At 45.0% G+C, this 4,579-nt stretch overlaps 1 long non-coding RNA gene across 2 annotated transcripts; it reads left to right on the top strand.

Annotated features, from left to right (window-relative positions):
• Positions 1 to 1,621: 1,621 nt before the first annotated feature.
• Positions 1,622 to 4,373, top strand: LOC144733599 (uncharacterized). 2 transcript variants are annotated; one of them, XR_013588382.1, is made up of 3 exons: positions 1,622 to 1,983; positions 3,206 to 3,436; positions 4,156 to 4,373. It is a non-coding gene; the product is annotated as an uncharacterized LOC144733599 (long non-coding RNA). The 2 variants fall into 2 exon arrangements; XR_013588383.1 differs by lacking the exon at positions 1,622 to 1,983 and adding an exon at positions 3,051 to 3,109.
• The last annotated feature ends 206 nt before the right edge of the window (positions 4,374 to 4,579 follow it).

The following is a 4,579-nucleotide window of genomic DNA, read 5'->3' as shown; positions in this document are numbered from 1 at the left end:
TGACCCTGACGCCTGTTGTATATTTAAAGTTCACGTGTTCTCTCTCTCCCCGTGGTCACAATGAATTATGTCCGGGTTCATCTGGTTTTGCCCACCTCAACTATTTAGGATCAACGTCATGCGCTTAGATTTGGCTGTTGCTGTAAATTGTGACGTGACGATGGTGATGAGACTCTACTGCGATGAGCTATCAACACGTGTGGCCTCTGAAAAATAACTACTTAGCTCAGTGGATTTACCTGGTACAATAAAAAAATGTATATAGTGGATCATCGAGTATCCAGCACGCGATGATCCAGCTTCCAACATTATCCGGCGGTGCCTGGCCGATCCTGCAAAACCGGCAAAACCGCTCCAAAGGCTTTAACCAGTCTGGCGATCGGTACCGTGTGCGTGATAAAACAAGTGGCTATACTGGATTTCAGTGTTAAATATGATATACAGTGCATTACACACTGCATACAATTCCTTGAAGAATGAAAATACTGCACGTATATACATTTTTCATGACTAACAACAACAGTAATAAAAACAGAAAATATATCCGGCGAAAAGTGCGTGTAGCTCAGCGTTCACTGGAGCACCGGTCAAAAAGCTGCCTCAGTCCGGCGATCGTCGCACACAAGTTGTTGAAAACGAGGATATTAATTTGCCACAACTGTCTCAAGCAGAGTTCCCCGAAAACTTTCGCAAAAAAAAACGCATTGAGCTAAATTTGTTCTCTGTTTAATTTGGCTCAATCGCAGCTATTGTATTTGCATTACGGTTCATTCGCCTGGGTATGCCCCCAATATTGTTAGTTCAGAATCAGAATATTTATTTAGACTGCAGGAGGAATCCGATGAGCTATGAAGCTCATTTTCGCAGATGTCGAGTAAAGCGTCACGTTACAACAACAAACACAATGCTCACAAACCCGATAGGAGTGCAAAGTAGAGAAACGGTGGTAAGCAGAGTGACAAACAAAATAAGAAAATGCAAATCAAGTGTTTAAAGATTTATTTGCTCGCAAGCTAAGCAGAATTGAGCCTGGATAGTGAGATTACATTGGTGACCATCACACAACATAGTGGGTGTGTCGGTTGTGGGTGCGATGTATACATTGGCGGGCAGCAGAGTGCAGTGCAGAAAAAAATGTACGTGCCGGGCTGTGCTCCGACGTCTGTGCTCCCCATCCCTTCTAGAACCCCCTCCCCTCACCAACCGGCACAGCGAAGCCATGGGCAAATAAACCCCCCAATGGCGTGCGCAGTATGCGGTTTGATTCCTCATTCAGCGAAGGGTTGTCACAAAGGTTGGGCTGCACAAAATGCGCACAAATTGTCTTTTCCGAGACCAAGGTTCTGTGCAAACCTCCTGGCTACCATCAAAGGTTTGTACACGAAGCCATACAAATATACAAACACAGACATAATTTCAACCGTGATGACGGTTACAAACTGAGTAATCATTGGAAAGATGTGATTAACCATGCAAAAAAGATTTAACTTACCATGTTTAGTGGTTGTCTCCTTGTCACAGGTTGAGTCACAAACCGTACCTCTCCATAACAAAGGCTCACCCTCTTAAGCCTCACCTTACCATAGTAATTAAAAGTGTGCTGTATTTGGCCCTTACCCCCCCCCCCCCTTCTCCAACCATTATATAAACGGAGTGGTAGCTCCTGCAATCTCTCATTTACTTGATACAGCTGTCGTGGCTGTGACGGTTCCACCTGAAGACGGAAGCTTGTGTTGCCTCCGAAACGTCGTGATTTTTATTTCATTTTACTTTTATTAATTTTAATGTTTTACCTACGTGACTTTACCGAAAAAACCTAAGAATACAAAGTGCATGGCTTGTGATCTACGCGGCCCCGAATCGTGTTGCGCAATATCCCTTCACCAGGTCAAGTTTCTGTGATCCAGCACCTGCAGGTCCTCAACGCCACCAACGGCATCGCCATCTTCCGCTCTCAAGTGGACCTTCGTTTTGTTCACGTGGGTGAGTGCAAAAATATCAGAATAATATATTTTTTCTTTTATATATTCTAATATTTATTGTTCGTAGGTCTCTCGTAACCAATGCGATTAATAATAATTATCTTATATCGGGTTAGCTCGTGTAAAAATATGTGTGTCGCTGAACCCTCCTCCATCCGACACGGCCAATTCATAAGCAATGGGGGCCGTTCATCTGCAAAAACGGTTCGAGTGGTAGAGCATCGGGCCCGCTTGTTGCAGAGGTTCACGGTTCAATCTCAGCGGCCGCTCAGGTTAACAATACGATTTTACAAACCAAAAATACCATGCGCCATTAGGCTCATGGGGGGGGGGGCGTTAAGGCTCCCGTGACATTATTTTAACAATATGGCGGGACCCCGGGGTCCCATAAGCCCCCGGCTCTCGCATAAACTACGTTGCGATGTTATTTTATGTCTGTTGAAAGAGAACGATACGGCAATTTATTCCTCTCGACGAGCTCTACGCGATGCGATAATCAAAGTTCCAAAGTTTTGTTCATGACTACAGCAATTTTGGCAACGACTGGTACACGGTGAAGAACGAGAGAATTGATTTCTGGTGGGTTGCGGCGTTTATGTGCGCGGTGGGACGGAGTCACCAAAAATAATTAATTACGAGAGCTCGGGGTCCCACCATCAGGTTAGTTTGATGTTAAGAGGAGAGAAGGCAATGCGGGTCGTCACGGAGTGTGCTTATATAAATGTAAAGTGACACCCAATACAGCAGTCTTCAATAATAGGAGTCGTTTTTCTTCCAGCACGAGACACAACGGTCTTCAAAGATTCCATTCACTCCAAGCGTCCCAAACTCTCTCGGCTCCTCCCTTAATATGTCCCTCAAGCCCCTTTCCCGAAGGTTCCTTGACCTTTCGCTTTTCCTCCAGCCAATCACCTTCCCACCTTTCGAACGGATTCTTATCGTCTCTCCCTGTAAATCATCCCTCCGTTTTCCTGATCTTTCCGTGTTTTATTTCTACCTCCAATCCATTCAATTTCCCCTGCCTCTAACCAATCCCCTTTCAGGCCCAGTTCAGTACCAATCAGAGGGGCTTGTTTTTTACTTCCTGAATATCCATGTCTTGATGCATGCTGTGTCCATAACATCGGGTGAGTACTTTCGGTTTTGGATGAATCACTACACATATGTATGCAGTGGAAGTGTTATATACTAATGTTGCATTCATGTATGTGTGTTTTATATAGACAATTCCCTTTTGGCTGGACTGTATCTGACCGTTTCATGTCCAATGACGCACACGGTAAGACTGGAACACGTGGTGGTTTCCCGTGCAGCAAAAGGTATGACCTTCACTGGCCCCGAGCTCCGAATTTTCATCACGGAGAGCTCCATGTCTCAAACAGAGAGCTACGGTTTGGAGATCCATTCCTGGGGACAGAGTTCTGAGATAGACATCACCGCATCAACGTTTTCAGGTAATATATTTGACTTTATGAAGCCTGTCCATACCTGGGCAAAATAAAATAGAAGTATACGGTACATTATATATGTTACTGTATTATATGTTACTGTATATGAACCTTATTGCGGGACCCCAGGGTCTCGACTAAACGGAAGTCAAAATCGTAATTTATTATTTTTGGCGACTACATCCCGCCAAGTTATAAACAAAACTTTGAAACTTTGATTAGCGCATCACGTAGAGCTCGTCGAGAGAAATAGATTTTCATATCGTTCGCCTTCAACATACATAAAATGACGTCACAACGTAGTTTATGCGAGAGCCGGGGGCTTATTGAACCCCGGGGTCCCGCCATTAGGTTAATATACTAAGATACAGATCCTCCGTATAGCCTTTAACAGACTGTTGGGGCGATTGCTGTGATCGAGCAGCACCTGTGAAGGCTACTGGCACTCTGGCCCACGAGGGGGTGGGTGGCCAGCACCATGCCCGGCCACCTTTGCCTCCCTAGTGGCGATGTTTACTACAGTCGACCTAGGAGAGGCCCAGGATCGGTTCAGATAATCGTCACTGGTGTTGGTGGCCGTGAGCGGGGAATCAAACTCGGGTTGCCAGGTTCATAGCGCAGCGTACTAACTGCCACACGACCGCTCGCCATATGTATATATATACACATCTAATCACATGCAGTGGTGCATATTTTTACATTTTAACATCAGCTTTTGTTTTCAGGTAATCATGGGAACGTTATCAGACTAAACGGTGCATTGTCACTGAGCAATGTCACTGTATCCGAAAGCAGTGAGGAGTACGGATTGAAGGTCTTATTCTCAATGAATGTGACCGTGTCTGGTTCAACATTCAGAAATAACAGGTACACCTTTTTGAATAGTACTATTTTCCATAAGAGGCTTAAATTTATATGTGTTGTTAAACCTGCCACCAACCGACACAGCCAATTAGTAGACTTTGTCATGTAAACAAAACGTGCCAATTCGTTACTAGTGAAGTACCGGTGAAGACGCTGGACACCCAGGTTGAGGCACACGTATATTTATTTCAGCTTATCGGTACAGGACAACACTAGAGGGGGTAGCGGCCCCCTCACCCGGATAACTGGGGATACCCCCTAGCTAATCTCACCTATCCCCAAGTC

Source organism: Lampetra planeri, chromosome 48 (assembly GCF_965212315.1).
Source record: "Lampetra planeri chromosome 48, kcLamPlan1.2.h2, whole genome shotgun sequence".
Lineage (NCBI taxonomy): Eukaryota > Metazoa > Chordata > Hyperoartia > Petromyzontiformes > Petromyzontidae > Lampetra > Lampetra planeri.
This window is presented reverse-complemented; position numbering and strand designations above follow the sequence as displayed.